Raw genomic sequence first — 14034 nt, forward strand, 5'->3', positions numbered from 1 at the left:
CTTGCCGTACTGGAACGCCGCAAGTGAGCGCACTCTATGCGGACCTTGTGCAGCAGTGCATCAAGATCCAGATAGTCCCTCAGAAAGCTCTACACGATCAAGTTCAGCACATGTGCCAGACATGGGATGTGAGTGAGGTTGCCTAGGCCAAGAGCTGCCACCAGATTTCGGCCATTGTCACACACTACCAAGCCCGGCTGGAGATTCGCTGGCAGAAACCACACGTCGCTCTCCTGCTTGATGGCATTCCAGAGCTCCTGCGCTGTGTGACTTCGATTCCCCAAAGAAATTAATTTGAGTACGGCCTGTTGACGTTTGGCCACGGCTGTGCTCATATCGGTCGTAACAGGCTCCTGCTGCGCTGTTTCTGAGGAACTTGAGTAGGAGGAGGAGTCAATGTGTACAGACTGGATTCCTGCAATCCGTGGAGTTGGCAGAACACCTACATCGCCACTCTCCAGATCTGTACCCGGCTCCACAACATTGACCCAATGGGCAGTGAGGGAAAGGTATCTTTCCTGTCCATGGTTACTGGTCCACGCATCGTTGGTCAGGTGGACCTTGATACTGACAGCATTTAGTAGTGCATGTTGTATTTTTCCCTCCACATGTTTTTGCAGGGCAGGGACGGCTCGCCTGCTGAAATAGAAGCGGCTCGGCACGGTGTATTGTGGGACTGCCAATGCCATCAAGTCCCGGAAGGTATCAGTCTCCACCAGCCTGAATGAGAGCATTTCAAATGCCAATAGCTTGGCAATGCCAGCATTCAGAGCCTGTGCTCGGGGATGGTTTGCAGAGTATGGCCGCTTTTTATCCCATGCCTGTGCTACCGATGGCTGTAGAGTGGCCTGGGAGTGTGAGGAGGACTGGGAACGTGGTGCTGTGGGTGGAAGTTCACTAGGTCTCAGGACAACAGTGCCGGAGGTTCTTCCTTGGCGATCCTGTGAGGAAGCCGAACCAGCTGTGTGTGAGCTGGAGGAAGAGGCCCCAACACGAGCTGAAGAGGTGGTAGGTGGTGCTGTACGTTGGCCTATGTTTTCAGTGTGTCTGTGTAACTCCACCTCGTGCTTGGTCCGCACATTTTTCCACATATTTGAGGTATTGAGGTTGCTGACATTTTTCCCTCTTTTGACTTTCTGATTACACAGCTTGCATTTGACAAAGCAAATGTCATCTGCAACTGTGTCAAAAAAGGACCACGCACTGCAAGTCTTGGGAGTGCCCGTTTTGCCTTTTGAAAGAGGAATGCTCCTACCAGGTGCCGAAGTGGAGGCTACAGGCAACCGAGTCTGCCCCCTCCCTCTCCCTCCTGTTTTGGCCGTTCGGGGAATCCCTTCCTCAGAGCTGCTCCCACTACCTTCCTGTTCCTCACGCCATGATGGGTCAAGGACCTCATCATCTACACTCCACTCTTCAAACACCTGCTTCTACTGGGTTGTCTCGCCAGCACCGTTCGCACCAGAAAGTGGTAACTGAGTCTCGTCATCATCTGATGCGTACTGAGGTGTGCTGACCATAGGCACTGGCCCACCCGCCTCTTCAGATTCCGTGGGACAAAGAAGTTGCGCATCACTGCATACTCCCTCTTCTTCACATTCTTGAATGCTGCTTGACTGGCCCCCTCTTTCCAAGCTAACAGATTCAGAGAACAGAAGTAGAGACTGTGATGGCTGCTGTCCAGGGCTCTCTGACTGCCTAGGCACTTTGGCAGGTGGTGAAGAGACAGATGGTTGCTCTTCGGTGCTCTGGCCCTGAGAGGACGTGAAAGTCATTGAAGTCGATGCGTTAGCTGCCATCCATCTGACAACGGCTCCAATTTGTTCCTCCCGCAGCAGTGGGGTACGGCGAGGTCCTACAAAGCTGCGCATAAAGGACTGTCGCCTGCTAAAACTGGGGGATGCTGACTCACTGGTGGTGAATTTTAAAAGTCAGTGGCAGAGCAAGGTGGAATGCTACCGGATTGATGACGGCTAAGATTTTATAGGGACGAATAAACCTGGGGCCCAATTTCCAATTTCCAGGCACAGAATCCCCACGTCCTCTCCCTGCAGAATCCCCACGTCCTCTTCCTGCTGAAACTCCACGCCCACACCCACGTGCCTTACTCCCTGCCTTCTTCATCTTGCTAGACTGATAAAGATAGGCAGAAAAGTACAAAGGGGGGCTTAGTGTGCTTATTCCTGAACAGCTGGCAACAGGTATAAGAAACACTAATTTTATGAAGTGTTTGTGTGGACTACACTTTAATAGGAGCTAATGTGGCCTACACAACTGTCAAATGTAGTGTTTGGTGAACTTTATTTTGTTTTTTTTTTTGGAAAAAAAACTAAAAGGATGTGACCAAAGATTTGAAAGTGATAGTATCACAAACTTTTTGGAGCTATTACAATGCAGGCAGGTAACCTACAATGCAAAAGATGAGGCTCCAAAAAAATTGGGTAATACTAATCTGGCTGCAGCTGAAGGGCACAAGCCAGAAAAAAGGCTCCTCTATCTACTCCTATATAGTGTTTGCAACCAACCAATGTAGATGGATACGGATGGATGCACACTAATAGGAAAAAAAAAAGGAGCTGCAATAAAAGAAAAATGTGTGAGGCAGTGACGCACGCTGAGCGGCTTACAACCCGACGTAGCTGCAGGACACACTACTCAGTGTGAGCTGCACTCACACACAGTCAGAAACCTCTCAGACAGCCGTGACCAGTGCAGAGAAGTGGGCACTAGCACTGAAAGGCTGCAGAAAGGCTCCGCTGTCTATTACTAGTGTTTGCAACCAACGTATATGGATACAGATGGAAGCACACTAGATAGAATTTATGAAAAATAAGCAGCTAGAAAAGAAAAATATGTATGAGGCAGCAGTGACGCACGCTGGGCGGCCTACAACCACACAGCACTCACACAGCCCTTGCAGACAGCTGTGAACACTGCTGCTAGGGAAAAGCAAGCTACAGTGGTGGTTTATGTAGCCTGGGTAAAGCACAATATTGTTTTGAGAATCGCTATTTCTAACTGTCCCTCACAGTCTTCAACAGCAGCCTGTCCCTAACTGAATTCACAGCAGAGTGAACAGAAATGGCGGCGGCTGTGGTTTTTATAATGCATCATGACATCATTTCAGCAGCCAATCACAGCCATGCCAATAGTTAACATACCTACATGCCTAACAGGATGTGCCCACACTTCTGAGGATTCCCATTGGCTGAATCAAATCGGGCGGGCTCATAGCATTATGGGAACTTCCGATTGCCGTATTCGATATGAAAAAAGTATCGGAACTAAGTATCGGAATTCCGATACAGCTAATATCGGCCGATACCCGATACTTGCGGTATCGGAATGCTCAACACTAGAGCTGACCAATGAGAACTGAAATGTAAATCACATGAACAAGCCAAAGGTCCTGTGAGCATTACTACGATGCCTATGTTCCATAGAAACCAATGACGATATCACCTTCTATCACATGTTCTAATAGAAAGGTCCTGTGTGCAAAACTCCACATTCTCTAGGTTTGCATAATACCACATAAAAACAAATTGACATATACACTTTATACAAATATTTAAAATATAGCAATAACCACCAATAATGATACATGATCTCTATTCTTTTGTTTAACCCATTTGGATATCTAGACCCCAGACAGAATATCCAAAAAGCCTTTCTTGTAAGGAGATGTCTTTTTCCATCCCCACCACGCTTTGAATTTTTAACCCATTCAATTCCTGCAACTGACATCGCCTCCAAATCCCCATTATGCTGCATTAGAAAATGTTTAGACACCATAGAAATATTGCGTGTATTGCTACTATTATTCTCTACATCCCTAATATGCCCCAGAATGCGAGTTTTTAGTTTCCTTGTTGTACAGCCTACATAGGATAAATTGCATATTTTACAGTGTATCCTATGGACCACATTTTCTGTATTGAAATTAATAAATTGTTTGATGTAATACCTCTGAATATTACCTGAGTCATTGAATGTTTTTGTTTTTTGTGCATATCTGCACATTTTACATTTATTAGAACCGCATTTATAAAAACCAGTGGCTTTTAGCCAATTATCCGAAGTATAAGGTTTGCATTATGTTAGTAATTTGCAGCTGTGATAAAGACCCATGTAGGGTCGAAACGCGTAGCTGGTATTTCAGTGCCTCATAGCACATCCATCCACTCTTGAGGAGTAAGCCGCTGTACTATTTTAATTTTTTCAATAAAGCAAGAAATTTTATCAGCTAGATCGCCCCTCATGTTTTTGTCTGCTATCAACTATCGTTGGGTCCAGATGATGTTCCATGGTGTGGCTGTTGTTGGTGAGCAGGCTAGGGCTTTTTTAGTCCATTTTTTTTCCTCTATGTGGGCACTTTTTCTGGCCCTGACACTAGGGGGCACCCTAACTCACCCTGTTCCCCAGGATACCTCAGATGGCGAGGATGCCAGGGCCTCCGCCCTAGCCCTGTCTCCTAGCTATAGCCATGCATCTGTCCCCCTCCCCCCTCCCGGGGAAGAGAGGTGCTACCGTGTACCGAAGTACACCAACCCGACAGACAGGGGAACGAGACAAAGGTAAAAGAAAATTCCACTCACAAATAATACTCTCACAAGCAACAGAGGTATATACCAGGGTGTGAAGGATGGGGAAGAAAACAAAGCAGGAATGGATGAGGAATCTCCAAGCGTACAAACCACACAGTCGTCGCATAATAAACTCCTCCAGCACTCCTAACACCAGCTCCTCTCTCTCTCTCCAGATCCTTGAAGCAAATGCTATCTCTGACAAGGATCTGGCCTGTGGACCTAGTTTTTATAGGAGAGAGGAGTGGTTAACCAAGCACAGCTGAAAGCAGAGATTTCCACATGACCGATTAACTCCTGTCCTGCTGAAAGAAACAAACACCCTTAATATGCCGGAGAAGTGCTTCTTCTCAGCGGCAAAGCAGGAGTCACCGGATGCTGCCATCTTCTGGCTCTGTTCTGTCGCGGTAACCCCCCTTCTACGAGGGACCTCCGGAACCTCAGGGCTGGGTTTATCCGGATGTGCCACATGGAAGGCCCGAACCAGTCTGGCCGCATGGACGTCAGAATCTGGAACCCACATCCTCTCCTCAGGATCATACCCCCTCCAATGTACCAAGTATTGCAGTGACCAAAGAAAAAAATGAGAGTTCAAGATCGTAGCTATCTGGAACTCCAGATTACCATCGACCATAACAGGGAAGGTGGCAGGGGTGAAGGTCCAGCCGATGTCACGCATTTCTTGAGAAGTGAACGGTGAAAAACATTATGAATTTTAAAAGTCAGTGGCGGAATGCTACCGGATTGATGACGGCTAAGATTTTATAGGGACGAATAAACCTGGGGCCCAATTTCCAAGATGGAACCTTCAGCTTAATGTTCTTTGTGGACAACCACACCCAGTCACCAACACACAGGTCCGGACCCACCATACGTCTCCGATCGGTCACACTCTTATACTTGGAACCCATCTTACGCTAATTATTAGTCATCCCCTGCCATATGGTAGATATGGAAGAGGAAAAGCATTCCTCCTCCTGTAAACCAGAAGGGTGATCACCATTAAATGAACTAAACTGTGGATGGAACCCATATGCCCCGAAAAACGGGGACTTACCGGTTGATTCCTGACAGTGATTATTAACTGCAAATTCAGCCAGCGGTAGGTAGGTCACCCAGTCCTCCTGATTCTCAGACCAAAATATCTTAGCTATGTTTCCAAATTTTGATTAACCCGTTCAATCTGCCCGTTGGACTGCAGGTGAAAAGCCGACGAGAGTGACAAATGGATCCCAAGACAGTTGCAAAATGCCCTCCAGAATTTGGAGACAAACTGCACCCCCCGATCTGAGACAATATCGGTAGGAACCCCATGCAGTCTGATTATCTCCCTGATGAAGATTTGCGCCAGAGTCTTGGCGTTAGGCAAAGCTGGTAACGCAATAAAATGAGACATTTTACTGAACCTGTACACCACGTCCACTGCATTCCCTTGGTCCAGTCCGGAACTTACCTCTTCATAAAAGCTTATCAGATTAGTCTGACAGGAACGGTCCCTTGTAAACCCATGTTGATATTGGGTCATGAGGTTATTCTACCCAAGTTACTACAGTATAGTATCTCTTAGAAAACCCTCCAGGATTTTACCCACAGTTGAGGTTAAACCCTCCAAACCCTTCCACCACGAGGTCTGCACCTCCCAGGGTTGGCCAATGGCGAGGGTTGAGACTTGCCTCTACTCTCCTGCAGCACATCTGCTGTCCTCACCGGAGAGGAAGGGGTCTGTTGAAGAGAGACAGCAGAGACAGTAGTCCCTAGGCACCAGCCCTCACACGAGTGCCTCCAGCTGACCACTTCCCTCGCCCGGCAATCTATTACCGGGTTGTGTCTCTTCAGCCAAGGGAGGCCTAAAACAATAGGTACTGGCATTCCCTCCAAGACGTAGCATGACAAGGACTCCTCATGATGTCCTATACACAGATGGATATTCTCTACAACCTTGGTCAAGCTCCCCTGGCTCAGTGGAACAGAGTTTATGGCCCGGACGCTTATAGGCTGGGCTAGCGTCCTACACCTCAGACCATGAGTCCGGACAAAGCGAACATCCACCAGACTGACTCCTGCTCCGCTGTCCACAAACACCGGTATCACCTCCGGTACCCCGCCAGCCAAGACCTCTGCTGACATGGTACTTTGGGAGGGCAAAATGGAGGAAATGTATACTCCCTGGTCGTCTCCCTCCAAGCAACCAGGGGAATGCGGCTTCTCAGATGGCACAGATAATTTGGCGCGCAATGGGCAAGCCTTCAGGACATGACCAGTCTGCCCACAGTACAAACATGCCGACACCACTCCCCGAACCGTAGGCAGCTCCGAAAACAAATTAGCTCCTCCTACTTGCATGGGTTCGTCAGGAGACTTGGCATGAATTGGGCAGGCTCTCATAAAATGGCCAGGCTTCCCACAGGAAAATCATACCCCGCCACCATGACGAGCCGCAGACACCCCCTTTTTTGTATCAAAAACACTGGGCTGTCTGGGCCTTTTCTCTTGTTCCGTACATCCATGTTCTCCATGTATATATGTATATATATGTGTTTTTATCACTGTATTATATTTGGATAATGTGTTGTTTATATGGTGTTGAATATTCTCTCTTTTGCTTTTTCTGCATTTGTTTTTTCTTTGCATATGTTTTGATGTATCTTTCTTTATTTGCAGCGATAAACTGATAAAGGCTCGGGCTGAGCCGAAACGTCGTTATATGTATATCGCTTCCATCTAGTGCTCTATATTCTTTTTTGGCTCCCACATGTTTTGTATATAATAAAATGAACACTTGTTGGCATTATATTCCTCTGAGTGTGCGGTGAATTTATATTATTATTGTTAATAGGACCTATTGGTCCATTACACCTGCACCTCATTACTAAGACTTGAGTGCACGCTATCTTTATATATTACGTTGTTACATTGGCGTTTGCACCAGTCAATTCCCTATCTCTACATGTCTACTGACACGTTTGCCTATGATTTGGCCACTTGTTCCAATATTTTGGCTCAAGTTACTAGTTCCAATGAATTTTTGAGAACTCCGGTCCAAGAACTAAGGACTCGAGACTACGAAAAAGCAAAACGCAAATTAATTTCATATGACCTGCATTGTACCACATTAGCAGAATACCATAGACAGAGTAAAATTCCAAGGGGACTCAGGAGCAATCTCCGTTCCACTCTCTTCTCTGATAATACAGAGTATTGTGAAAAATACAAAAAAATACTCAACAAGTGTTCCTTAGACATCATTATATTGACAGTAGAATATCTTCAGAGGGCTATTGTGGAAACTAAGCAGAATATACAGGCTATTGAAGCGCAACTCTCCACCTCTATTTCCTCAACTGAGTGGTCATCATTGAAATACAAAACGGAGAAAATCCTGTCCGAACATCAGAAGTCTCTACAGGAACGAAAGAGGCAGAAGTTTCAACGTGACTCAGACGACTATTCTATGAACAGAATCTATAAATGGAACGATACATCTGCAACTACGGGCCAATGGCGCAGATCCCGCTACCAACGAGGAAATGGGTCCTTCAGTTCCGGGAGCGAGTCCTCCATAAATTCTGGCAGACAACGTTTTTTAGGACGGGGCCGCCGAGGGGACCAGCGAACCACAGACCCACTAGGCGAGGCAGGAGAAAGAATGGCAACGCGTTCACAGGTGAGACACCAGATGCAGCATCGGACCTGGTGATCAACATTTCGGACTATCTCCTCTCTCCCTCTGAGCTTTCGTTGCTTCAGAAGGGACTATCTTTTTGTCCCACCCCTAAGTGGGATGCATTTCAACTTGAGAAGGATCTCAAAAGGTTTTACCGGACGGTTAGACTCAAAACCCACTTTGGCTTATCTCCTAACCCTATGGGCGAGGGATCTCCAATACCGGGTGATATTCGGATTCTGGAATTGTCTATTTCTACACTTGGTCTTCGCAGTCCAAGTAAATTCTGTCCTCCTTGCACATACCATGCGACGGAGACATTTATTTCATTAGTGGACCGTGAGGTCAAAATGCTGTCACACCAGGCACAACTCGGTCTCTTCCCAACTCACTCCAATCTATCACCTGCTGAGAAACAGGCTCTTAACTCCATTCACAGCAATAAGAATATTATAATTAAACCGGCTGATAAAGGCGGTGCCTTAGTTGTCATGAACTACATTGATTACAACAAGGAAGTGAATAGACAATTATCTGACACCAGCACATATGGGATTATTCCTAGGGATCCGGTTTCCACTATTACTCACAAGATTAGGGACCTTACTAAAACATACTTGGACCGTCACATAATTGATCAAAAAACTGCCAGTTTCCTTGTGAACCCTCATCCAATTACACCAGTGTTCTATATACTTCCAAAGATACATAAATCTCTAGAAAATCCGCCAGGCAGACCAATTGTCGCATCTACCGACTCTGTTTTATCCCCACTATCCATCTTCCTCGAGAAAATATTTACACCCTTAGTTAAACAGACTAGATCCTTCCTCTTGGATACGGGTCAATTCTTGAGTATCATTAAACAGGTAGGCAAGATACCCCCTGGTAGCATTCTCACCACCCTCGATGTCAATAGTCTCTACACTTCAATCACCCATGACAAAGGGATTGAAGCTGCAAGATTTTTACTAAACTCCTCAGAACTGTCAACAAACTCCATACAGTTTTGTCTAGACCTTCTCAGTCTTGTATTGCATGAGAACTACTTTTTGTACGAGGATACCTATTATATACAGAAGTGCGGGACTGCGATGGGAGCGAACATAGCGCCGGCGTATACTAATGCCTACATGAACTATTTTGAGATCAATCATGTGTTCTGTAATGATCTTTTTCTACAATATGCTACAGAATATCACCGTTATATCGATGATGTCTTCTTTATTTGGACAGGAACGACATCATCATTACAGGATTTCTACCTGCACCTTAACTCCATCCGTCCAGAATTGCAGTTCACGCTACATTTCAATATGGAATCGGTCCCTTTTCTAGATACAAAAGTTATACAAGATAGTGAGGGGAATCTTTCCACAGATTTATATTGTAAACCAACGGATACCAACAGTCTTCTACACTACTCGAGTTGTCACCCAAGGGCCACCAAGAATAGTCTTCCACGCTCACAATTTAATAGAGTGGCACGTATTGTCTCTGATCATGATATTCGCAATGAGAAACTTGATATCATGACAAAAAAATTTAAGGACAGATGTTACCCATCTAAACTACTTGAGGTTGAAAAACAACGGGTATTAACCCCTTCATCTCCTCTACCGAGGACATGCGCAAAAGAAAGGATTCCATTTGTACATACTTTCCATCCACTGATGCCCAAAGTTTACTCTATTATCAAAAAACACTGGCCCCTCCTCTTTAAGGCTTACCCTGATGTCGGCTCCTTTGAAGCTCCAGTTTTAATTTGCACCAAACGTCCTACTAATATTCGCGATAAAGTGGTTAGGGCTGACATAGGCAGTAAACTTCCTACCACTACGCAGAGGTTACTTGCCTCTCGCCATTGCGGTACATTCCCCTGTCTAAGTTGCGCAGCCTGTTCAAATGTGATTAGATCGGACAATATTACTCATCCAAGGACAGGTAAATCCTTCCCTATACGTGGCTACTATACATGTGATTCGAACTTTGTGGTCTACCTGGTAAAATGCCCATGTGGCCTCCTCTATGTAGGGGAAACAACCCAACATGTCAAGGACCGTATTGCCAGCCACAAATCAACAATTAGGTGTCAAAAAAACTGGTTACCTTTACCTGAACATTTCACTAAATATCGACATTCAGTGGCACAATTAAAATTTCAGGTAATCGAACATGTACCACGCCCAAGGAGAGGGGGCGACCATGTTAAATTATTAAGAGAGAGAGAAACTTATTGGATACATAAGTTAGACACTCTAGCCCCTAGGGGGCTGAATAGAGAAATAGACTGGCTCCTATAACTGCTAATAACTTTTTCTCTGTTTCTTCTGTTATTTTACAGACTCGCTAATATACTATTACCCTAGGTGAGTTTTGCTCCGCCCACTGGACTCTTATTTTGGTTTTTTATTTTCTATTTTTTACTTTTATTTTTTTTCCATAACCCTATATATACAATGCACGCATTGGTAATTATTTGCGCAAGGTCAGCAACGTTGTTTTTGGTTTCATTTTTTTCATTTATTTTTATTTTCATTTCCATTTTTATTTTTTATCTTTTATTTTTTATTATTTTTTATTTTTTCTTCTATTTTTATTCTTTATTTTTCCTATTTTACCATCTATTTTGTTTCATATTATTTTCTGTTTTTGCCCTTTACAGATTTCATTTTTCTTTTTTTCTTTTTTTCTTTTCATGGTTCATTATTTTCCATGTGCCTGCTTATATATTAGCTATTTTGAATCTATTATTTTTTTGCAATTTTGTGATGCTGTCTTCATGTTATATAATCATACTATTGCTTCTATGCAATATACACACACTATTCGGCGCTATTAGATAAGCTACAGGGACGCCAACCTGCTGATCACCCTGACAACCATCACAGACATGCGCAGTGTCTATTCTAAGACAGCGCGACGTCACTTCCGGTTCAGGGGTTTCACTTCCGGCCAGATGCGGCCACCCGGTCTCCTATATAAATACAGCCACATACCGAGGGGTATAGCATGACGCCATTGCAGCCAGGCGCGGGAGCGCCACTTTACAGCACTACAGCTACAGGTAACCGATACAGGCCCCCTCCTCTCTAGTGACATTCACATAAGAGCGCTGTTACATAGCGATCTATCAGATGACATTGTGCATATCATGCACAACACACATAATGTGTGACGTCCTGCATTCTTATAAGAGCGTTGTTACAGAAGGGTCATTCTGTGCACATCCTGCACAACGCACATAATACACTTCAGTGCGATGCTAGCACTGATTTAGCTATACTTTGTGTGTATATTTATTTCCCTAGTAACTACACTATTCTAACACTCTGTGGGCAAGCACTCTTACTGCCCTATCTGATGGCATTACCACATGCTTAATCTCTTCTATTATTATGACCAGTAGGTTAGCATAAGGCTTCTCATTACAAGGATGGTATTTTTTCCCCACAATGCTGATGTACTGAATATCACACACAGACAACCATATTAGAAAACCAGAGTAACTACGATTACAACTTTATCTATTTTACTAACCATGATGTTGACAAATTCCTTTCAGCCGTTTTTCTTGGGCTATTCTCTTGGGAGTTCTCTTCCTATTTATTCAAAGATCTGAAACCGGATCCAGGTAATCCTTTTCTTTCCCCTTATTCTACTTATTATGGTACTAGTTTACTGGGCCTTTTCTCTTGTTCCGTACATCCATGTTCTCCATGAAAGCAGTATAAATTGTATATATGTATATATATGTGTTTTTATCACTGTATTATATTTGGATAATGTGTTGTTTATATGGTGTTGAATATTCTCTCTTTTGCTTTTTCTGCATTTGTTTTTTCTTTGCATATGTTTTGATGTATCTTTCTTTATTTGCAGCGATAAACTGATAAAGGCTCGGGCTGAGCCGAAACGTCGTTATATGTATATCGCTTCCATCTAGTGCTCTATATTCTTTTTTGGCTCCCACATGTTTTGTATATAATAAAATGAACACTTGTTGGCATTATATTCCTCTGAGTGTGCGGTGAATTTATATTATTATGGGTTCCTCCCTCCACACTGGTGGGTCCTCCTGCCTAGCGAGGACCTCAGGGGCACTTTTTGTATATGTCTTTCCCTAAGACATCTATCCACCCAGATGGCAAGGGACATGGCGGCCTCCAGCGATCTGGTGGCGGCGTACTGCACCAGAGTATCCTGCAATTTTGGAGACAAACCCTGCACAAATTGACTCCTAAGGGCAGGGTCATTCCACTGAGTATTAGTGGCCCATCTCCTAAACTCTGAGCAGTACTCCTCAGCGACCCGGGCATCCTGTTTACACCTACGGATACGAGATTCCGCCAGGGCGACGCCATCAGGATCCCCATACACAAGCGCCAAAGCCGCAAAGAACTTGCCCATGGACTCTAAAGATGGAGAATCGTCCGGTAGGGAGAAGGCCCAGGATTGGGGATCCCCTTTAAGAAGGGACATAATGATTCCCACTCGTTGCTCTTCACTCACTGATGAACGAGGGCACAGCCTGAAATACAATTTACAGGCTTGTTGAAACACCAATAATTGATCTCTCCCTCCAGAAAATCTGTCAGAGAGGGATATCTTGGGTTCCGGTTGAGCCTGTCTCTGAACCAAGCCCCCAAAGCCCACCAACTGCTGCAGTTGCTGCACCAACTCACCGTGCAGCCCCCTAATCTCATCAGTAAGGGTCTGCAGCATTTGGGCAAAGGTCTGAACTGGGTCCATGGCTCAGCAGAAAAAAGTTGGGGTTGGTGATAATGTCGCGTGGACCCGTCCTGTGTGTTGCGACCAGCAGGCCGGTAACTAGAACAACAGGACACGGCACGTGATACTGTCCTGTGTAACAAGGCTCACAGGCCGGTAACTAAAACAACAAGACAAAGGGAAGGGAAACAGTTACAAAGGTGGGCCCTGCGATAGGGAAAGGGGTTGTGGAGACCTCCTGCACTCCCCTGAGTCAGTGTCCCTAGTGCTCCTAACGTTCCCTATGCTGGTTCCACACCGGGCGCTGATCAGGAACCTATCGCCCTAGCACACCCTACACCTATCCCTTGATAGGGAGCTGGGTGGCGCAGGCACTGGCCCCACCGCTGTACTAATACACACTAAGGAAAAACGCAAACAGGGAGGCACTACTTAGCTTTTACTCTGTTGCACTTGCTCCTGGCAACAGAGTCCACCAACAGCATGCAGCTCTCCTCCTGAATCGCTGCCACCAAGCTCTGTCAGAGCTACAAGGAAATCCCCTATGACTCCGTTCACACCAGGGCTAAGACAGTGCTGCAAGGAATGCTCTCCAGGTCCTTCCTCCACCAAGGATGGTTGAAATGAACACTATCACCAACCCTGATTGCAACACCTGTGACTCTTTTATAGCAGAGCCAGCAATCACACCTGCATCATAATCATGTGCACTTAACTAAAGAAACTAGAGTGCAATGATGCTCACCACCACCGGGGGCAAACTTAGAACAAACGACACCACAGTGCAATAATCCTAATGGCCACTGGGGGCAAAAACCAACCATAAGCACAGCTTAGAAAAAAAAGGTTACCTGTGCTTTTATCAGTCCTGATCCAGCATGGATCATGACACTGACATGTTGGTGGTGTGATTCAAGGTCAGGTGAATACACAAGCATATCATCCAGGTAAATAACCACAAACCTGCCTACTAGGTGACTGAAAATGTGATTAATAAAGTGCTCAAATACGGCGGGCGCGTTCATCAATCCAAAAGTCATCACTAGACACTCGTAG

At 45.2% G+C, this 14034-nt stretch overlaps 1 long non-coding RNA gene across 2 annotated transcripts; it reads left to right on the plus strand.

The window, feature by feature from the left end:
* Positions 1-8143: 8143 nt before the first annotated feature.
* LOC141055593 (uncharacterized) lies at positions 8144-12261 on the plus strand. 2 transcript variants are annotated; one of them, XR_012221496.1, is made up of 4 exons: positions 8144-8247; positions 10592-10616; positions 11813-11881; positions 12130-12261. It is a non-coding gene; the product is annotated as an uncharacterized lncRNA (long non-coding RNA). The 2 variants fall into 2 exon arrangements; XR_012221495.1 differs by lacking the exons at positions 8144-8247; positions 12130-12261 and adding an exon at positions 10188-10412 and having other exon boundaries at positions 11813-11827.
* Positions 12262-14034: the final 1773 nt, after the last annotated feature.

This window comes from Dendrobates tinctorius, unplaced genomic scaffold (genome assembly GCF_039654945.1).
Source record: "Dendrobates tinctorius isolate UK_male_01 unplaced genomic scaffold, ASM3965494v1 ptg000188l, whole genome shotgun sequence".
In the NCBI taxonomy this organism is placed as follows: Eukaryota; Metazoa; Chordata; class Amphibia; order Anura; family Dendrobatidae; genus Dendrobates; species Dendrobates tinctorius.